This window comes from Choristoneura fumiferana, chromosome 4, assembly GCF_025370935.1.
Source record: "Choristoneura fumiferana chromosome 4, NRCan_CFum_1, whole genome shotgun sequence".
In the NCBI taxonomy this organism is placed as follows: domain Eukaryota; kingdom Metazoa; phylum Arthropoda; class Insecta; order Lepidoptera; family Tortricidae; genus Choristoneura; species Choristoneura fumiferana.
In genome coordinates this window covers 19,945,705-19,969,310 of record NC_133475.1, presented here as the reverse complement: position 1 = coordinate 19,969,310, position 23,606 = coordinate 19,945,705, and the positions used below count along the sequence as shown (strand labels likewise).

Below are 23,606 nucleotides of genomic sequence, written 5' to 3'. Positions count from 1 at the left end.
CGAGATAGATTCTTATTAAATGTATTATAACGGATAACTCACGTCTTAAACCGAGTTTAGCTCGACATGTTTCGGGCTATTTCGTAGCCATTCCTCTCAGGAGCACGCGAACCGGCGGCTGCCGCAACACGCACACTACGCGCCACCGCTCTCCTCGCACGACGCTGCTGCTGTGTCGTGCGAACATTTAATATGAGTGAGTCTCACGTAGTTTCATGTTCGAGATAGATCTTATGCAGGCTATCTTTGACCATGGGGCTTTTATTTATTTATTTATTCAATACGAAGTCAGGCTTACAGTTTGCACCAAAACGCCTAGCTCGTAATACTTAATACTATGCTAAAAATAACATTATTTAGATAAAGTGCTCCCCAACCATCGGCAAACACGTCAGCATCCTTTAAATTCAAGGTTCGATTATACTCGCATAACTAAGCTTGTTTTGTTTTGTAACGTTTTCAAATAACCTTGATTTAGATAATTTATCGATCCTCAAAGTTGAATCGTTAAATCAGTGTATCGCTGTCTCTTGGTACGGGGGCCTTGAAATATTTTGTTTAAAATTTATTTGACATCTCTTAGATAAACATTTATCAATCTTGTATTGTACCGCATACATTCAAAATTACATGTAATTTTAATCTGCATGACAAAAATTTAATTAACAGTGTTTATATTTCTAAAAAGTTACAGAATAAAAGTAGCTCAGCTATGAGAGTAGAATCGTATTTTGGATTTAAAGTTCCATGGACAAAGACTCCCTGTATGATGCTATAATGTTATGAGTTATTCCTGCACACGTACGAAGTTACAGGCAATTACGTAGTCTAATCTAAAGTTTAGTAGTAAAAGAAAACTTTTCCGTTTACATTAAGTAGTTTCATTTCATTAACATTCTTTCAGTTCTTCAGTCACGTCTTCCCTTTAGAAGCATTTACTAAGGAATTTGTTTAAGGTAGTTAAACCCTTTCAGGCAAATTGATAAAACAGGTCTAGTAGTCTAGAACTCTGTCAAGTAACTTAAATTTTAACAGTCGGGACCCATTACTGGGATTTTTTGAATCGGTCACGATTTTGAATGAGTCCCGACTGCTGATGTTTAGGTCACTTAACAGAGTTCTAGACTAGTAGACTTGGTTTTGTTTTGTTTTGTTACAAATTCTTTTGTTTCTTTAGTGAAAATAAATAAAAGATATATGTTTTTTTTGGAGTTTATTTATTCCCAAAAACGGTCTTAGGCAATCTAAGTGGATAGTTACTAGATTAAAAGACGGACGAGTCTCTCAGAGGCTCTGAAAAATGCTCAGCGGTGAAGTAAATATGGGTATGTGGGCTTGGCTCGGCATGTATTTGCAGATCAGAAAAAAAAATAAGAAAGGGCGCCACGAACGCAGTCCGGGCGTTCGTCCGGTTAAATATCTAGGGCTTCTCGGATTAAGCCGACGGCCCGACAGTCGAAAGGCCTCTTCAGGAAAAATTTGACGACACCGGACTAACGCTAAGGCTCTTGTACTTCCGGCGCCCCCTCCGCGACTCCGGCACAGGCTTTGGCCAGCTCCTCGTCTCTGCGTGGCGGAACACCACCGTCACGCCGACGCTCTGTGGCTCTAGGCCCCGTATTACGTCCCCTTCTTCGGGGATACGTGGAAGAAGCGGGACAGGGGTCCAGTCGCACGTCGACAGCCGAAGGGGGATCACAGGCGGCCACAAAATTCTGGGAGCGCTCGGTGGCTAGGTTAGGTTAGGCACACACACGCCGTCCCGCGCAAGACACTTGGGTACTTTTGGTGCTGCTGCCCAAAACAGCTGCTAAAAAGATGGAAACACAAAAATGTCTCCGCTCGCGACACACGCGAAATTCCGAGTCACTGACATTTTCCAAATCAAGATGGCGGCGTGTAGGCCAAAATAAACTTTAAAACGCCTGCCGAAACATGATAGCAACAATAAGCGGTCCTATGAAATCAGAATGAAAAGTCTCGTAGGGTACAAATGCCCGATGCCGAAAAGTTGTAACAGTGCCCCGTCGCCCACAAGAATTTTGCTAGGAAAAGCAGCAAATTTTCCGCTGGCCCTCCAGCGACACTCCTCCGTCCGGTGCCATAACTGAAAAAAACAGTCACAAGCAAAAAATTATCATTAAGAGATAAAAATAAAATACAGAAAGTCGACGGCACCGCGGGGCTATGGACCCACGGCGGAGGACCCCTCTTCCGTCGCAGCGCTGCCCAGCGAGGCGGCCGACTTATCTGGGCTACTACCCCAGAGGGCACACCCTCAAGGGTCGAGTCTCCCGGTCGAACGGAATAAAAACCGAAGACGGCAGGCTTAAAAACAAAGGGTAAAAAAAACTAGTATAAACCAGTGTAAACAAAAAAAGGAATGAGATCTCGGAAAAATCGAAAGGCAGCAGCAAAAAAAAACGGTACCAAATCAGTTACGCTTAAGATTCCGCATGTGCCAGCGCCTAAAGGCTTACCCGAATCGGCGTCCTCTAGCTCATACACCAACGGACCGTGTTTACTGATAACGCGACACTTTGCGTACCGAGGCGCCAATTTAGTAGTAAAGAACTTATTGGCGTCACTTAAGGGGAAGGTTTTTCTCCATACCGTATCACCGACATTAAACTCCTCTGTCCGGCGTGACTTGTTGTAATAAACCTTGCTCCGGGCGTGAGCCTTGGACATAGCCGCCGATACCTTACGGAAAATTCCGGATAACTCGCCCAGTCTCGTCGCATACTCATCACGAGACGAGCACTCTAGCGTTAAAGGTAGAGCAGGGGACGACTCACCGAAAACACTACCGCACTGTATCGCTTCTCGACCGTGAACAAAAAAAAGGCGTAAAACGCGTAGTCTCGTTAACGGAAGAGTTTAAAGCGAACTGAATTTTCGGTAACGTGAGATCCCACGCTCGATGGTCATCGCCTACCAAAACCGACATGGCCTGTATCACAAACCGGTTGTGTTTCTCTACAAGATTGACCTGTGGACAGTACTTTGGGGTGAAATGTACCTGCGGAATCTGATATTTAGAGAACAAGGACTGGACCTCACTGCCAGTCAGGTTGGTACCGTTATCCAGTATGACGGTACGTGGGACCCCGTGTACCAGAAAGACCCCCTCTTCCAAACGAGAAGCGATCGTTTTCCCCAACGCTCGTCGCAGCGGGAATAGCAAACAATACTTACTGAAGCAACACACAACCACTAACAAAGAAGTATAACCCGCCCGGGAACGAGGCAAGGGGCCTACCAAATCTATGCTAATCGTCTCGAAAGGACGAGAACAGACCTTAGGGTTTCCCATAAGCCCAGGAGTGAGCATTTGCGGATGTTTGTAAGCAGAGCACGTGTCACAATTATTAACAAACGTAACCACGTCTTGGTATAATTTCGGCCAGAAATAACGAAGCGCTAAACGTTTGTGGGTTTTAAATATGCCGAAATGCGGCGAAAGCTCGCTGCAGTGCTGGGCCCGAATCAACCCTTCCCGGGCGCTAAAAGGTACGACCTCCTTCCAGTCGTTGTCGCTGGACAAACCAAACTTACTCTTAGAGTACCGAAACAGTTTGTTGTCACGTATATGATAGTTCGGGCACGATTGTGGAAACTTCTGGCATTTATTAAAGAGGTGATCATACCACGGATCTCTAAGAGTAGGTGAAGTCTCAGCGACGGGAACGGCTCGAGAAAGCGCGTCCGGCACAACGTTGTCCTTGCCTTTACGGTGTTCAATATCGAAACTAAAGGCCGACAAACGACAACCCCACCGGGCGAGTCGCCCTGTTGGGTTGGACAAGTTGAAAAACCACTTAAGACTAGAATGATCCGTGACCACCTTAAAACGACCTCCGCCCTCGACATAGGCACGGAAGTGTTCCACGGCGAAAACAACCGCCAGCGCCTCGCGCTCGGTCGCGGAATAGTTTCGCTCGGCTCTATTTAAGGAGCGGCTGGCGTACGCGATAGGATGTTCCAACCCGTCCTCCTGAACCTGTGCAAGCGTACCGGCGATACCATAACTCGAGGCGTCACAATGGATAGAAAAAGGTTTAGTAAAATCCGGACATGCAAGAACGGGTGACGAAACCAAGGCGCTTTTGAGCTCGCAAAAAGCCCTTTCGGCCTCCTCGGTCCATTTAAAAGGTGGAGCGCTCTTACGGGTACTGGTTAATGCGTTTAGAGGGGAAGCAATGGTGCTGAAGTTTTTGATGAAGCGGCGATAATAAGTCGCCGTGCCGAGGAACATCTTTACCTCCTTCCTGGTTGTAGGAGTAGGGTAGTCCACAATCGCTCGGACCTTTGCCGGGTCGGTGTGCAATCCCCTCTCGTCGACGACGTATCCTAAGTACTTCAACTCCCGCCGGAAGAACTGAGACTTTTTCAGGTTTATCGTCAAACCCGCGGACCTTAACCGCTGGACAACCTGCCCCAGGAGAGAAATATGCTCCTCAAAGGTAGAGCTGGCCACGACGATATCGTCTAAGTAGACAAAAACCTTACTACCGAACTCGGGACCGAATAGTCGGTCCATCAAACGTTGCTGGGTCGCAGGGGCACCTTTTAAACCGAAGCACATTACGGCAAACTGGAAAAGTCCACGGCCGGGTACAGTGAAAGCGGTCTTCTCCCGCGAAGCGGCAGAGTCCAAAGGTATCTGCCAAAAGGCCGCCTTAAGGTCGATGGAAGACAGAAACCTGGCCTCTCGGAGCTGGTCCAAGATGTTGGAGATGTACGGGAGCGGGTAAGCGTCTCCTTTACTAACAGCGTTGAGTTTACGGCTATCCAGGCAGAAACGCAATTCACCGTTCGCCTTGGGGACCAATAGGACCGGATTATTCCAAGGTGAGTTACTGGGTTCTACTACGCCTAGCTCCAACATCTCGTCCAACTGACGATTCAGTTCCCGAAGTCGAGCAGGTGACAAACAAAAGTAACGCTGCTTGATGGGAGGAGCGCCCCCCACATCTATAGTATGGGAGAGAACGCTCGTACGACCGAGGCCCCTTCGCTCGAACGAAATATCCTCGAAGGTGGCCATCACCCTTTCGGCGACCGCGCGCTGGGAGGGTGACAGGTTATCCAGTGGATGCAAGTGGTGTACCTCCGCCACGCGAGGCTCCCGGTCATAACTAAGAGGTAAATGGGATAAAACATCGGGGGCCAGACCAAAAGCCCGCCAAAAATCCACGCCCAAGATGACGCACGAGGACACCGCCGGCACCACATAAAATTTTATTACTTTAGTCACCCCATCGCGAGTGATAGGCAGAAAAACAAATCCTTCCACGCGCGACCGGGCACCATTAGCAGTGGAAATGTCCGTAACGGGGTCCGCATAAAGCTTAACCCCGGCATCAAGGAAACGCTGGGCCACCGAAGCACCAAGAATAGAAATACTCGAGCCAGAGTCGAGCAGTCCCCAATAGTCGTCCCCATAAACGGCGACCTTTAAAAAGGGGCGCGCGTCGTTAAGGTCACGGCCAACCTCAACCGCGTTCAAAGCTACCGTAGGGTTCGACATAAAAATGGAGAGTTTTTTTAAATACGCCCGCCAATCGTCCATATCAACTCGCGTGCTCGGGACTGACGGGCGGCGTTTTAGTTTTTTGAAACGGTCGGGGACCCCTTCTTACAATTAGGACACGTGGAACTAGTCACGTCCTTTGTACCGCAATGATAACAGACGATAGCCTTGGAGGCGCACGTCCTAACGCTATGTCCGTGTACTCTACATCTTACGCAGAATAGTGACGTGCCCGTCCCAGCAGCTTCAGCCAGTTGTACCACTTCAACATGTCCCGAGGACCGGCTCCTATACGCTAGATCCGGGGCTACCGTGTGGTCGCTAGCTCTAGATGGTTCATGAAACGCGGACACTTGTGCGAAGCTGTGCTCTAAAAGCTTACATTTCCTTTTCAAATCAGAAATCGAATCTACAGGCTCCAATGCTAGCGCAGCTAAATATTGTGGACGCAAGTTGGTCCTTATAATCCGAAGTTTCTCCTCCTCCGATACATCACGGGTCAAACGCGAAAAATAATTTAGCAATACGGAAACAAAATTCAACGCAGACTCGTGGGCCCCCTGGGTACGATTCCGAATTTCGGTCAACAATCGATCGTCGAAATCCAACGGTAAGAATTCCTGAATAAGCTTGGCTTTTAAGTCTGACCAATCCACCAAAGCGGTTTTCACCCCACGATACCAGGTCAAAGCCGACCCAGAGAACAATTCAACTGCTGACAGGAAAAGAGCGTGATGTGGAATCCCACGCGAGTGACATAACTCCTCTAAGCGCTGTAGGTAAGTGGTACCATCGAAAAGATGATTCAACCTCGCCACTGATTTATCGCCCGAACAGCTGACTTGGTATATGACGCTCGCCGGTGCAATTTCCGGGGCGGCTGTGCACGGATCCGGTGATGCTTCAAAAGAGCTCTTAAAAGAACGAAATAGGGCGTCAACACGCGATAAGCAGTCTGTCATCTTCACCTCTAAGGCCTCCCTACGAGAAGACAAGTCCGCCGATTCCTCTACTCGTCCCAGACGATGATAACAATGATGAGCAATGGCCCTTAATCTGACAAAGCTTTTAAACTGCGGCCCCGAGCGAAGCGATCGCAAAACTTCGTCCAGTTTAGACTCAACTGCATCCAACTCTGACGACGCGGTACGAGAAGTCTCAGCGACCTCATCCGCCGGAATAGCAGAAGATAATTCCCGGATCTGCCCGCGCAATTCCTCCACAGTGTCTTTAGCTTTGGCATCTCTAATTTCCACCTCGTACTGTAGTTCTTCGCGTCGCAGCAAATGGTACGCGATCGGGCGCTCCATTCTAAAACGCTAATTAACACGCCGGTCCGTCGACTAATGCGAGGAAAAAACTCGCACTCACACAAAATAAGGATTCGACAATAGGGGCGCCTACCCTATACAGGAGCACACACGCGATGCCACGAACCGGAAGCGCTCGGATTCCAAAATCAGGGCAAGGGCCAACAACAGACACGTTTACCCTATCCAAGGGCAAACCTACCAATGTTAAGTATCGTTAAGTATACGTATACTTTCTTAAAAATACCGCAAAGGTCCGCCAAAATACGGCGTACCCTAAACAGGAACAAACCCGGCACTACCAAAAATAAATAACGCTCGGAATCCTAGGACAAACTCAAGGGTCAAGAACCACTACGTTTACCCTACTTAGCTCCTAAAAACACTTTCTTCAAAAAACACACAACAAGTAGTTCTTTTGCCTCACTGAGTGAGAAACCACTCAAAATCAAAGCAACGATAAACTTTGTACCTTAAGTAAAAATACCTACTTAACAATGCACCATATACCCTGCACTAGGTATACATATATTCTACTATATACCCTATGATAGGAAGGAAGCCTTATTTTCCTATTTCCAATATCTACTCAAAACGCGAAATCACAATGCGCGCCTGCAAAACAATTAAATGCCGGAAGTAGCTAATAGTAATTAGTACCCATAGGTATTCGTCACAGGTGAGCGATTTTCGAAACAATTACTACAGTAACACAATAATGTTTCAAATTATTAAATACATTCAATAGCTTAAAAGGCCGAGTTTTACAAGTAAACATTAATTTCAACCCTCACTGGGCCATACTGCATCATACCTATAGGTATGTATAAAAATGTACAACATAAATGTTCATAAGGCTAAAAGGAATGTGATTTCATATGTGATCACCCTCACAATCCGTCACAATACGCAGTAGGGAAATAAAAGGCGCTAAAACTATAACCAAGGTAATATTATACGAGATTTACGCGAAACTCAACCATAAATCTAACAGCATAAAGGCCACAGTAACAGCAAAAATAGTGTGGGAATTGGTTTACAAACTGAATTAAAAGTTGGTTGAATAATTTTATAATAAGGTTGGTTGAAATTGTTTAGGCCAAATAGATGTTTCTGAGACAAAAGCAAGACCAATAATAGGTTTAAATAATGAAACTTAGTACTGACTTATGTCACTGAATACAAATTAATGCAGAACCAATACAGGAATTACATTCACCAAAGTTTAAATTTGATATATGAACTTGAACAGTAAATTTATTTTAGTATATAAACCAATGAGGATATAAGTTGAATTTGAAAGATCTGCAAATACACTTATCTAGAGTGGCACAGATAGACACACTAGCCCTAGCCAAGAAAGCCCCACGTTGGTCGTCACTGTTACAAATTCTTTTGTTTCTTTAGTGAAAATAAATAAAAGATATTATGTTTCTTTTTGGAGTTTATTTATTCCCAAAAACGGTCTTAGGCAATCTAAGTGGATAGTTACTAGATTAAAAGACGGACGAGTCTCTCAGAGGCTCTGAAAAATGCTCAGCGGTGAAGTAAATATGGGTATGTGGGCTTGGCTCGGCATGTATTTGCAGATCAGAAAAAAAATAAGAAAGGGCGCCGCCACGAACGCAGTCCGGGCGTTCGTCCGGTTAAATATCTAGGGCTTCTCGGATTAAGCCGACGGCCCGACAGTCGAAAGGCCTTCAGGAAATTGAAAAAAATAAGGCTGTACTTCCCTCCGCGACTCCGGCACAGGCTTTGGCCAGCTCCTCGTCTCGTGGGCGGCAACACCACCGTCACGCCGACGCTCTGTGGCTCTAGGCCCCGTATTACGTCCCCTTCTTCGGGGATACGTGGAAGAAGCGGGACAGGGGTCCAGTCGCACGTCGACAGCCGAAGAAGGGGATCACAGGCGGCCACAAAATTCTGGGAGCGCTCGGTGGCTAGGTTAGGTTAGGCACACACACGCCGTCCCGCGCAAGAACACTGGGTACTTTGGTGCTGCTGCCCAAAACAGCTGCTAAAAAGATGGAAACACAAAAATGTCTCCGCTCGCGACACACGCGAAATTCCGAGTCACTGACATTTTCCAAATCAAGATGGCGGCGTGTAGGCCAAAATAAACTTTAAAACGCCTGCCGAAACATGATAGCAACAATAAGCGGTCCTATGAAATCAGAATGAAAAGTCTCGTAGGTACAAATGCCCGATGCCGAAAGTTGTAACAGTTTTTTATTATTTTGATAGATTTTAAGACAATCAGGTTTTTGATATTTTTATCTGATAATAATAATTTTATCCATGAATGATGATGATGATGACGATGATGATTTTTACGCCATGTATCACGTCCGCGTTTCAGCAGGGCTACTACGAAACTCGAAACTCGAAGTTCGTGTTGTGCTGTCCCTCTGACACTTATACTATTTAATACGAGAGCGAGAGGGACTGTACGATATGAAGTTCGAGTTTCGAGTTTCGTAGTAGCCCTGCTGCTCTGTCTGTTATGACGGGTAAATAGGACGCAAATGGTAATACCTCGAGTACTGCCTTTTCGCAAAGTAACTTTTGGCAACCTGTTTCATTTCGCAACTTTTCATTTCGCAAACTCTAAAACTGTAAATATTTCAGGATTTATTTCAGGGTCATCGTGTAGAACCCTTTAGGTTATGTTAGGTTAGTTTTATAAAAATCCTGAAATATTTACAGTTTCAGAAATATTAAACAGTTGGGAAATGAAAAGTTGCGAAATGAAACAGGTTGCCAAACGTTATTCGCCGAAATACCTATATTCTTCAGTCACCGAGGACTGCTGAGAAAATTAAATCTAAATTCTCATCAGAATTCAGTCTGAATATTATTATTCGAGAAATTGTTACTAAGTGGCCAAAAGGTCTGTGATTGGCTATTCACTGAGCTTTCGGAAATTGTTGATTACGAAATCAACTCAGTTAAAAGTTAGCAATGTAATAAGGGCAACTTTCGGGTTTTGTTCTGGGTACAGAATCTCAGAGTGAGAGGGTTGGGCCGTAGCCACGCAGGCCCAGTGCAGATTGGGAACTACACAGACCATTGAAATGCTTCGCATGTTTGTACAGGGTTCTTCAAGATGTTTTCCCTCACATGGATTCGATCCAAGATTCTTTGCTGCCAAGCCTTAAGATATACGCAACGCTAAAAATCAGTAAAGTTTTATAGTTTAACCCGACTATCATTTGATTGATGTGGGTCACTTTCGGATCAATCACGTGAAAGGATTCTATACATTTACGAGCGGTGGCCCTATAATAGTTGGCGTGAGTGATAACTTGTGGTCAATAAACTATCAAATAAAAATAGGGTATCAATTTTGGCTTATTGATTAATATCATAGAGCAAGAACATAGAGAGAGAAACTGTGGTGGCGCTGGCGTAGTGGATTGACTCTGGCCGCAGAGGATCGTGGGTCAAATTTACACATACACACACACACACAAACATCACGCCTATATGCCCAAATGGGGTAGGCAGAGCACACGAAACGTAACCGCTTCGGAGCCACTTTTAGCAATTTTAGGTTTTAAGTTTGACAAAAACGGTACAATAGTGAGAGGTTGCTAGCCTGTCGCCTACGGTATATCTAAACCTATATCCTCAGTCGCCTCTTACGACATCCACGGAAGAAATGGAGAGGTGTAATTCTAACCCGACACTACACGGGTTCTCGATTCGGACGCATAAATATAAGTACAGTCAGCATCAGAAGTAGCTGGTTACTTTTGTTCTTTGTCGTTTTACAGCCACGAGCTTAGCGCTATACAAGATTGACAAGAAAGAACATGAAAAACAAGAAAGAACCGGTTAAGTAGGTACTTAAAAATCCCTAATAAGTATATCGTGCGAGCGAGCGAAGTGGCGCGGAGTGGGCGTTTTGCAGCAGCCGCCGTGGCGTGTGCTCCTAGAAGAAGGGCTACGGACTATCCCGAAACATGTCGAGCTAAACTCGATTTTGTTATGTTTTGTTTTTTGTTTGTGTTGATTTTGTTTGTGTTGTGATGTATTGTGTACTGTGTTTTTTTTATGGCAATAAATATTGTGTTTGATTTTGAGATATCCGGGTTTATTTCACTAAATAAATATACCTAATCGTTTACATTTACTTGCCCGAATTTTATTTGCCCGAATTTAATTTGCCATACCAACGTTTGCCATAAAATATATAGAACCGTGCTGTTTTCAGGATTTTTTTTAATGTCATCATACGTAATGCAGTAGGTTAGGTTAGGTTAGTTTAATATCAACTCTGAAGAAATTACTATTTCAAAAATAAATTACTTTATACTTTATAGCAAATGAAAATTCTAGAAAACGATACATTCGGGCATATGGAATTCGGGGAATCGATAGAGAACCGCCAATTGTAGAAACTTACATTAATTTCATAATATACTCAGCGGCACAAAATTTGGCCCACCCTACATACAAAATTACATAATATTACTGCATACATTTGAGGGCCACATTTTTTTCCGCCTAGTATAGTAAAATTATGAACAAGAAACGTGTCTCATCCGACAACATCTCAACGTACCTTTTGTTAAAAATTACAAAATGAAAATCTAACTACCCTTACTCCGCATTCCTTTCCTCTTTGTCTGTGAGAAATTAGCTGAAAACCATTAATATAATTAAGAAGGATTATCCTGTCAAGTGCCAGCATGGCGGCTTCAGAACAGGCTCACTGGAAATGCTGAACTGCTTCGTGATGAGTCAGTTTTTATAATTTTCTTTAAGATACCTTTAGTCGAGGCTTTGTACGCGTAAACAATTAGGTCTAGCAGTCAGTTTGAATTGCATTATTTTTATTATTATTGGGGATTTAGATGGGGATGATGATGATTGATAAAAGGGGATTTCGCAAACTTATATCGTGCCAACACTTTCAGTACGGCTGCACTTGTCTTGTTGCACCTGTTTGTTTTATTCTTTTTACCTAACGTTCCTAAAGAGGCTTATATTTTTCGAGCATATTGTAGCTTAGGTATGTTACATAATGTATGTGGGCCAATCAACTTTTACCCACACTTTGGGCATCTCCTGTGTTACCAAAATTGTCTCTGGCATTACCAAAAAATCGTACTTCCAACAAGATATTTCACGGGTTAGTAGGTTGAACTTACGTAGGATGGCATGTATTCATGTACACCATCTATTAAATTACAGAAAAAACATGTTTACTTACAAAAATCTGCAATTGTTTGAAAAATGTCGTGCACAGATTAGTGTGGGTAAAAATGTTGATTGGCCCATGTATTTCTTTGGCCTTCTCTGTAGCCTTAATCACTGTTTTCCACCTATGAAGTATCATTAGATTTGTCATAACTGTCGGAGTAATGTACTAACTCCTTGCGTCCGTAGATTTGAAACTGGCAGCATAGTTCCATTTTTGAATAATAATAGAGAAGACTTGTATCCGAGCTGCCAACGTAGCGAGTTGATTTGAAATTCATATGAAAAGATCATAAAGAAGTGTTTTTCTTAATATAATAGAATAATATTAGGATAGTGGACCGTCCGTCCACTACAGTAATATAGGGTAGGTATATTATATATCAACGTGGCGTTCACGAAAAAAAAAAGCCAAGTGCAAGTCGGACTCGCGCACGAAGGGTTCCGTACCAATCTATACACAACATTATACATTAGCAAAAAAGGCATAAAAACAAGTCATTTTGGGGTGGTGCCCCCCTTAAATATTTATTATATTTGAATGTTGTTTTTTTTAAAGTGATGATACAATTAAATATTCTGTGAATATTTCAAGCGTCTACGTAATTAATATCGAGAAAAAAACGGCAAAAAAGCACACATCTTGTATGGGAGCCCCCTTTCAATATTTATTTTATTTTGTTTTTAGTATTTGTTGTTGTAACCGCCACAGTAATACATAATCTGAGAACACTTCAAGTACCTAGCTATTACGGCTCAAGAGATACGAGTAGTCCTGTGACAGACAGACAGCGGAGTCTCAGTATTAGTGTTCCGTTGGGTACGGAACCCTAAAAATGGAGCAAGACTTTTAACATGAAACTACCGCGAGACTCACTCATATTAAATGATATTGAAACGAATAATAAAATTCACGTCTTAAATCGAGTTTAACTCGACATGTTTCGTAGCCCTTCTTAGGAGTAACACGACTCGGCGGCTAACCCCCTTATTCATAAACGACATCAAACCTATTTTAGTTAAAATGCCGCTAAAATTCGTTTGTCCTTATCTGTCACTTCGACATTTGCATTTGTTAGAAAGGGACAAAGCATTTGTTAGTTAACATAGGCTTGTTAAGTTTTATGAATAAGGGGTAAGACTATAACATAACACAATTAATATCAAATGAAAGCTAGCCCATCCCAATTATGCAGGTGGTAGGAACTTGTGCAAGGTCCGCCCGGATTGCTACCACCATCTTGCTCGCTAATCCTGCGTGAAGCAGCAGTGCTTGCACTGTTGTGTTTCGGCGTGGAGAGTAAGACAGCCGGTGAAATTACTGGCACTTGAGGTATCCCATCTTAGGCCTCTAGGTTGGCAACGCATCTGCAATTCCCCTGGTTTGCAGATGTTTATGGGCGGTGGTGATCTCTTACCATCAGGAGACCCACTTGCTCGTTTTCCATCCAGTTGTATAAAAAAAAAAAAACGTGTTATAATAATTATAACCAGCCATTTTCCCAGAAACATCAAAAATGTTTGGAATGGTGTATGAATGAAGTGAGCGTGCGAGTAAAAACTAATATTGAATAAAAAAGAGAGTATAAGTTATTGCCTCATGTGACTCCAATATATACTCCGCTGGGTCTTAGCTAGCTTCGTGGAAATTTCGAAATGGTCAGTCACGGCCACAAGGGAGCAAACATCTGCCGACTTTCTTGGACATCGAATTAATCTTCTTTGGTTGTGCAGTATCGTGACTTTTTTTTAAGCCAGTTATTTATTTCACGATATTTTTTTTAAATAAGAGAGAAACGGATGGTCACGTGATGGGACGATATATTTTTCTCGTCTGTAGATATCTCCTATTTTTTTTTTTTTTTTTTTTTTTTTTTATGGTATAGGGGGCAAACGCAGCAGGCGGATCGCCTGATGGTAAGCGATTACCGTCGCCCCATGGACACCTGCAACACCAGAAGAGTCACAAGTGCGTTGCCGGCCTTTAAGGTAGGAGCTTTAAGGTAGGTAGGTAGGGTTATTACGAGTAAATAGAGAGTAATTTTATGTGTGACCGGCTTTTTTATTAGCAAGGTTATCTAAAATAAACCAAATTATGGTTCCACCCTAAAACAAGTCGATAATAGACTCTATGGTTTATTTAATTTCGCATTTTTTCTATTCGACAACATTATAATACTTTTACCTATTGCAAAGCAATTTCATTTGTGATATAATAACTAAAGTAATAGTTAGGTACTTAGGTACCTAACTAGATAAATATCTATTTTCATTTCATCAAAAAAATAAGTATTTGAAAGAAAGAAAGAAAGAAAGAAAAATGATTTATTAACGGTCCCAACAGTACCACCACCAAACACAAAAAACAATAATATATTACTATACAAGCAAAATCACAATAAATTGTATGGTGATGACACCAATTGTCACCGAAAAAGGGTCTCCACTCAGCAAAACACAAAGACATTACTAATATTATTATTATTAATTATTATTTATTTTAAGACATTACTTTCGACGTTGCCGCGTTCTGCCTCGTATCTGCCTGAATAACTCTTTTTTCCTCTGTTTTACTTGAGTTTTGGTCTTTTATTAACCCCTGACGCAAAAAGTTGGGTGTTATAAGTTTGACCGCTATGTGTGTCTGCGGCACCGTAGCTCGTAAACGGGTGGACCGATTTGAATGCGTTTTTTTATTTGATAGCAGGTTTTCTAGCAATGGTTCTTAGACATGTTTTATCAAAATCGGTTCAGCCGTTTTTGAGATATTGAAGTTTGAAGTGACGAAGTCGGGGGTTTTCCAACTTGTTGTTGGTTATTTAATCGTAAATATCACATTATTTTTCTATTTTCTTACTTTTGACCTTGACTCCGCAGTAGCTTAGATTTTTTTATTCCATTAACTTTATGTCATCGTCACTCTACATATTGCAAAACTCTTTTACTCGTATGCGTAACAATAAAACATTTTCATTAATACAATATTGTACTCGTGAAGTAAATGAATGGCAGCTGGGTAGAAGGGTTCGGACAATACTCCTCAATCCGGGATCTGGCCGGAAGCGACACCGGACAACAGATACCCCGGACAATGGTGGCACCGTCCGTTATATACATGTATATTATAATTAGTATACGTCTATAGGTACTAAACACGTTAATGGCGGGTAAATAATTAGAAATAAATAATGTCACAAAAGTAGTCGGTCGAGCGGGCGCATAGCGTCTCCGTTCGATCTCGAGCTAAAATTCTTTTATTGACTGTTTTCTTCTACAGCTCTCTTTTGTCAACCGATTCTCGTTTTGTGAAAGGTTCGATAATTTACATGGATTTTCTTGTTGATTGAATTTTCGATAATCTTCCAAAATGGCGGAGCCATGGACAGTGGCGTAGCTGCCACATTTGCGAATACATTCGGCTGCACTAAACTGATTTCAAGTATCTGACTTTCGTGAAATGTTATATCAGATGATGTTGTAGGATGTTGCATCTGCAATACCAGGTAGATTGATGACATCACGAGAGTTGTGGGCATCCAGTAAATCATAATCATAGCATAGGTACGAGTATAGAAATCGTTTACTATGGCGTTGTAAATTTATTTATTTATTTTTTATTCGACTGGATGGCAAACGAGCAAGTGGGTCTCCTGATGGTAAGAGATCACCACCGCCCATAAACATCTGCAACACCAGGGGTATTGCAGATGCGTTACCAACCTAGAGGCCTAAGATGGGAACCTCAAGTGCCAGTAATTTCACCGGCTGTCTTACTCTCCACGCCGAAACACAACAGTGCAAGCACTGCTGCTTCACGGCAGGATTAGCGAGTAAGATGGTGGTAACAATCCGGGCGGACCTTGCACAAGGTCCTACCACCTGCGAAATGCTTATTTAGTGGTATGGCATTATAAATATGTGGGCAATCAGAGAACAGCTTTGAGACATATATCTCTCTGATTGCCTCGTTGCCTTTTAAGGCGTTACTCATTTAGCACCACCCAGGGGACACGTGCAGGGCTGTGGAAAGAAGCTCGAAAGGGGCTCGAGTCAGTCACTAGTCATGATTAGTCAGTTAGCGGTCAGTCTTTGTATGGGGCCAACCCCGAAGTTTGGTCGGGGTACGGACTCGCGAAGTAGATGCATTTGCGTAATCTAGTTTAATCTATATCTGTGATTAAAGGTGCCATTAGTAAAAGTTTTAATCCAAATTGAATTCAATCATCACTGTGAAAAATCACCCAACTTCGAACAGATTATCTCGCTTAGAACTTTACTCTCAAAAATACGCATAACTTTGCAAATTAAACACAGCCGTAATCCTCCGCTAATATTGGGCCTATTCGTCTTGATCGTTTTACATTTGGATCGAGGTTATGCGTAAGTTATTTGCAATATCTGGTGGATGACTGTTATGTACAACAGCATTTTTTTCATGTTATTGATTCTGTGTTGATTTTTAAGTTAAGCCTAAGTATTATTAATTTCAGGCGAGTTATACTTTGAAACATGACAGTGCATAACCATTTACATCTGCGAAGTGGTAATTAAATAACTAAAAAGCTGATAGCAGTTTGTTCAGAAAGAGTAATTGCTAACATTAATATTACTTAAACTCTAGTGTCATATTGGAGAAAAATACTTCCAAAAATTTTTTTTATGATAATGATCTTCTCGAAGTATCGAAACTAGTCGTACCATTTTTTGCTTACTATTGTGAGTTCAACCGTTTAATTTTATATTTTGATAACACAATCAAACAAGTTTTTTTTTTCAAACCTATTTGTTATTGTGCCCTAAGAGTTAGACATGTCATACGCCAAATAATATTATCTTATTGAGGTTGTTTGTTAATTTGATACTGGCCTATAGTCTGACAGTTTAATTCTCTTCTAAAAACAGCGTAGCGCAATTGACCAGTACAAATTTTGTTTCTAGAGTTAGGAATCAAGACAATTACAGGCTTATCAAAACGTATTTATAAATATTTTTAGAAATAGTTGATTTATCTGCATAAGTATTATGTCAGCATAAAACTAACTAAGAATAAAAAAAATAGAACCAACTACAAAAAACCATGAAAATAATTGTCTATCAGTCTGAATTCCGCGACTCAGCACGAGCCAGCAAGAGTGGACCTATAATCGTCTACCTCACCTACAACTATACGAATTCAGAGTGGTAGAAAATTATTTTCATGGTTTTTTTGTAGTCGGTTCTATTTTTTGTTATAATTTATTTTTCACGCTTTTTAGTGTAAAAGATCTAAGATACAATAGTTTAATGTCAACTGCTCGTCACCTTTTACGAAAAATTGCTTTTTCCGATGCAGAGACGTTCATTATTGAGGAGTCCTGGTGCTTCATCACCCGTTTAATTTCACCATATGAATTACGATGAGCTTATATTGCTTACCAACTGCGTTAAAGTAATTGAAATTCAACCCGTGAAGTACTTGTTATTGAGTAGTCGCTCCATTGGTCAAATTTGGTCTTCATCATAAGTTCCACTTCACCAAATGATGATTTTCAAAAGCAAATCCACAAGTTACTCCTAAATATATCGAAATTACCATAGGCGTTCCTACAATATTTGAAGAGCTCCCTCGATTTCCTTACGATCCAATCATCAGATCCTGATTTGGTGCTTACGGAACCTAATTGAAAGCAGTCCTAGACGAAAGAAGAAAACATTTTTCAAATCGGTTCATTAATGACGGAGTTCTGAGGTAAGAAACAAGTACAACAAAAACAAATACAACCGAATCGATAAGCTCCTCCGTTTTTAGAAGTCGTTTAAAAAGACAATGAGGGCAATCGCGTATGAATTCGCCACTAGAGGCGCTAGTGTAGCGTGAGGTCTCCGAAATGTCAAATCTCATAGTTTTTGGGTGAGCTACGCGGGTTTATTTATAATTAGAATAATTTTGTGAATATTTTGCAATATCTGAAATTAATTATGGCAATTATGCGTCCCGGGTCAATAAATGTCTGTGTTTTGAGACAGTTTTGTCTTTTGGAAACCTTTGTCTTCTCTTTTTTCCAAACAAAACGGGGACTATGTAACACTGTGGCATGCTCGATATATTTATGGTACGGTTTTAAGGTGTATTAAATATGATTTTAATCTAAACTTTGTTTTCACGCCCGTAATAACAGACTTTGAAAGCCACACTTAAAACCTCACGCAACAGTGCGCCATCTAGTGAGACAAAAAACGATAGCCCTCATTAGGTTGTCATTCTGGGAGGAGCTCTGTGGTCAGCATTGGGGTGTATACGGACCGAAATAATAATAGTGTTCAGTTCACTGGAAGTAAGTGAAATTCAACTTGCATTTGAAAAATTACTTGAAATTAAATGAAATAACCTTACCAACTAAAAGTTGGAAAAGCCCCGACATTGTCACTTCAAAGTTCAATATCTCAAAAACGGCTGAACCAATCAATATTGGTCTAAAATGTCTAAGAACCATCGCTTTAAAACCTGTTTTCAAATAAAAAAAAAACGAATTCAAATCGGTTTACCCGTTTAAGAGCTACGGTGCAACAGACAGACACATATAGCGGTCAAACTTATAACACGCCTCTTTGCGTCGGGGTTAAAAATGTTGCACCCTTACAGTCGTTATAATAGTTGCAAGTAAAAAAAAATGAAAATCAGCCAAGAGCGTGTCGGATACGCCCAAGATAGCGTGCCGTCGCCGTTACGAAAAATTAAGTAATATTTTTCTAAAGGTTTTGTGTTTTGTACGGAATCGTACTTCGGGAAGTATGATAGATTATTGTGACGCTAGTACGTGCTATTTTTTCCTCGTTAAGCGTTAGCACCTGCTGGATTGGCAACAAAAGGTTTTCCCTCATCGATAGCAGCAATATTATAATGGCATAGACTATTTGTCGATGGTTTTAGAAAATTGATGGTTTCTTTTGTTTGCTTTACGTTGATTTTGGTGCAATGCAAAGTTGCCAAGTGCGATTTGGTCGCGCGATTTGGTGAGGGTTCTGTACAGTCAAGAGCAAGTAAGTGATTCCAGACGTCCAGCTGTGGACATATATAAAATTATATTTATTTCTATTAAGCTGTTTAAGCAGAAATGTTGCAACTTTAAAAGAAAATGTAAGGTAAGTAAAGTCTTTTTGTGACTCAACTTTCATTGAAAACTTTTTTTTTTCGAATAAAAATATTCTATCACTTGTATCGTATTAGTAATTAGTATAAAATGATCGTATTAGTTATTGTGCAGGTTTTTTTTTAATACGACAAATAGTAATCAATCGCCATAATAATGTATAAAAAATCAGCTTGACTGATTTTATGTATAACATTTTGGAATAAATTGCCACAAAAGCAAAACTGCGGGCGTGAGCTAGTCGATAAATATTTTATTACCTTTGCGTTTCTATTCGATTTAGGAATTAACAGTAGTGCCGTTTTTATTAAAGTTACGTAACTTCTACAAATATGTATGTATGTACGAATATGTAAATGAATACAGTTTTTATCTTGGATAGCGACAAAGAATACTTTTTATCCCGGAAAACTGCAATACCCACGGGATCGATAAACAAAAAATTCATTGCAAACGAAGTTGGGAACAACGGCCAGTAAGGTAGATATGCTAAAACATAGCAAAAGATATGAGAAAGTTGTTAACATATACTGAGTGGCAAAAAATCTGGCCCTCAAAGGTATGCAGAAATAGGTAATTTTGTATGGAGGGTGGGCCAAATTTTGTGCCCCTGAGTGTAGTTCAGCCGCTTCTGCGTGATAGTATAACAGACATCCACACACCCAAACTTTCGCATTCATGATATTAGTAAATTTAGTAAAAAACTTGGCAGGTACTTCTTTTATGAAGAAAAGTTTTATCACTAGCCAGAACTTTTTGCGTATAAAATTTAATAGAAATCTGTTCATTAGTTTTTATGTGGTCAACACTCACCGGCTTTAGTATACTGGCAATTTATTATGAAAAAAAAAAACAGAAAATCCTCCACTTTTGAATAGTTTAAAAATGGAACAGCCATATTCATTTTTTCACCCGTTTGAATTTACGTGCATTCCATTTTTAATTTAAAGAACGTTCAATAACTCACCCATTCAAAAACACTTCTAAAAAAAAACACTCAAGCCAAAGTCACAAAGTCGGCATCCATTAAAAAAAACCACTAGCTCATAGAAAAAGTGACACGTTTCCTTTGGATTCCGGCCCTAGTTGAGAGCGCGGTAGCGAGTAGGACTGCCGAGCGGCGCTGTGGAACTGGCGTAGCGGTGCTACGGCGCTACGGGCTACGCGCAACAGGCTACGAGATGCTACGCTATAGCCTTCGAGCCAATTTTAAGCTTGGCTTTGGTTTGGATTTTAAACTCGGTTTTTTTCCCTAGAATACAAACCAGCAACAAGTTATGGGAAGAAAACTACCGATTTTATTTGGAAATTTTATGAACCCCTATATAGATAGGTACTGTTATATCCACGGTTACGTATGTAAGGCTGAATTAGACTATTTTCAACCCCTAAAATAAGTTCCATATTTACAATACAATACAATAACTTTTTATTGCACAATTTGCACATCAACACATAGTAAGCAGTACAGGAAACACAGGTATATATACATAGAGATTTTCTAAGGTAAGCAATAGGCGACCTTATCGCCTCAGAGCGATCTCTTCCATGCAACCTTTAGAATGGAAAGAAGTAAGGAATACATTTTAGCAGGTGGTGCAATTTACAGTAGATTAGAGTAAAATCAAGAATACATAAAACTAACCATTCATACAATACACACACAAAAAATCTAAACAGATAGGTAGATAAATAACAACATATAAATAAGCTAACTATAACATTCATACGCAAGATGATAGATAGTGTATATTTATTTCCATATTTACCTACACTAACCACTCTATGGACCGCATCATGGGACAATTGACACCAATAGACCAAGTCCTAAACTAAGCAAAGCTTGTAGGTACTATGGGATAGTATCTAAAAACAAGTTTACTTAGATAAATACATACTTAAATTCATTTATTTATTTATTGGTAAAAATTATGTTCACGTGGCATGAAAGTTTACACTAATGCACCACGAAAACGAAATCTATTATTTAAACTTACACTGAACATACTAACTAAACTTAGGTTTAAACTTATTATAATAATAACAGGTTCAAATAGGGACAGTCGAAATCCTATCATCTAAAAACTCACAAAACCGCAAGCATTAAAGAATTAAATATATGTATATTAAATGTCCAAAACCTTTGAAAAAACATTTGTACCTATTATTCATACAAATATCTGAAATGTCCCGATCCGGCATCGAACCCGGGACTTCTAGCTTCACAGTCAGTTCTCTAGTCACTTAGCAATAAGGTCGTATGGTTTTCATAAGGTCTGAAATAAATGTATTTTTTTATAAGTTTGCCGCCAATGTTTGTCTTTCAGTGACATCGGCACCCCTGGAATTTTGACGTTGGTACTTATAACACCCCTCTTTTTGCGTCAGGGGTTGAAAATGGGCTATATACCACGGAGAACAGATGGCCGTTGGTGCCGAAAAGTTTTCGAGTGGAGACCGCGGATCGGCAAGCGCAGCGTAGGACGTCCACCAACGAGCTGGGCGGATGACCTGGTTAAAGCCGCAGGTTTAAGATGGAGGCAAGCCGCTGCCAACCAAAGCGACTGGAGGTCTATGGGGGAGGCCTATGTCCAACAGTGGTCGTCATACGGCTGAGATGATGACGATGATGATGATAAATATAAATAAAACTGATAATAAAAATTGAAACAAAAATATGCTGTAAAAAACATGCCAAGTTTCCATTGAGATGGTTTGCTTCTAAAAAGTAGTAAAATTTTATTAATACAAGCTTAGGTGATATGTGTACTGTACTTGTAATGAAAAGAGTGAATCAAGTAAAAGATGGAACAGATGTATGTACAATCAATGAAACGAATTAATAAATCAAAGAATGAATGAAGGTATTAAATAAATAAATGAATGAAGTGAATGAAGAAGTTAATTAACAAACAGTAAGAAAACATCTTTAATCCTTCTAAACCTTTTGTAGTGGACGGACTGTCAGACATAATTTACTGTAACACGAAAATAAATTCAACTGGAAATTTAACTGCGTTGATATTCATGTCTCATTTCAACTCAGTCACTCCAGACATCAATATTGCAAGGGACGCCCTGGTCCAATGGATAGGTGGGAGCGGTGTACGCAATACTTTGACAACTCCTGATTTTGCGATATCTTAATATTATTATGAAAATATAGATACAAAGATAGTGTTTAGCGAAGAGAAAATTTAAATCGGTTGAAAATTGTATTTATAGTGATTTTTTGAAAAATCTATATACCTGTCTCTTTCTCAAACGCTTTTCTCTACGCAGCAAGTATCGCGGTACTGGCGTGTGACGTCACATGCACGTATGTCTTTCTCTGTCTAATCTTGAATTTCAAACTTTTATATAACTTTGTTATTTGTAAAGGTATCTTAAAAATTGTTTTTCTATTCAATAACAGGCATTGTGTAGTTTTAATTTATAAAACATATACAACATAGTCAAATACCGTATTAATTAAAATTATAAAATGGTCATAATTTTAGGGCAGTTTCGATAAGGGCTAGTAAGTATCAGAACGACTAAATCTAGAAAATTAACTTTTCTACATAAAGACTAGATAAAAAACGACTACAGATGCAGAAAGCTATTAGTTAAACGCCTACCAAGCAGGAAGGTCTTCATCTCCGAATGGCTTAGTGTCAAAACGTCTAGTTCACAAATCGGCCAGCTCGTGGAACGTCTACATCTTAAAATGCCCTATTTAGTAAAACGACTAGATCGCAGAAGAATTTAATCTCAGAATGACTCAATAGCAAAAATACCTGGTATTGTAATGGCATAAAACACTGTCATTAGCATCACCGTCATCGTCATTTCCCACCCGTTTCGGTAAAATTCATTTATTTCGCTAAAATAACATAAGCCCTCTTATTCTGAGAGGAGGCCTGTGCCCAGCAGTGGGACGTATATAGGCTGGGATGATGATGAACATAAAAGTATGTTGAATTCTACATACCACTGAAAACACACAAAAAGAAGCGTACCTGCAGACCAGCATTTAAAAAAAAGTACTTTTTAAGAAAAATTCAAATAAATGAACTAAATATTAAACTTTATATTTGAAATTCGCCACGAGCTTTATTTACGGCGAAGGAAAACATCGTGAGGATACTTGCACATACCGACCTACCTAAAGGTGTGTGCGAAGTTCCCAATCCGCACTGGGCCCGCGTTTAGAGCGCTGAGAGGAGGCTGTGCTCAGCTGTGGGACGTATATAGGCTGGAATGATGATGATGATGAAATATTAAACTTATGAAACCAAAATTTAATAGGGCCAAGAAATAATAATGCACAAAAATATAATATTGGCACATTATAGCCATATTATGTAATGCAAATCCTTGGATATAACTTGCCAAAGTACTAGATCTAGGTTAATGGTGCAGTAAAGCAAGCAATGAATTTAG

At 40.5% G+C, this 23,606-nt stretch overlaps 1 protein-coding gene across 2 annotated transcripts in view; it reads right to left on the bottom strand.

Annotated features, from left to right (window-relative positions):
* Positions 1 to 20,298, bottom strand: part of mAChR-B (muscarinic acetylcholine receptor) — a 46,222-nt gene extending 25,924 nt beyond the window's left edge. For both annotated transcript variants that reach the window (XM_074087210.1, XM_074087211.1), the window contains exon 1: positions 20,149 to 20,298. The gene's annotated coding sequence lies outside the window, so the exon portion shown is untranslated. The remainder of the gene's footprint in view (positions 1 to 20,148) is intronic.
* Positions 20,299 to 23,606: the final 3,308 nt, after the last annotated feature.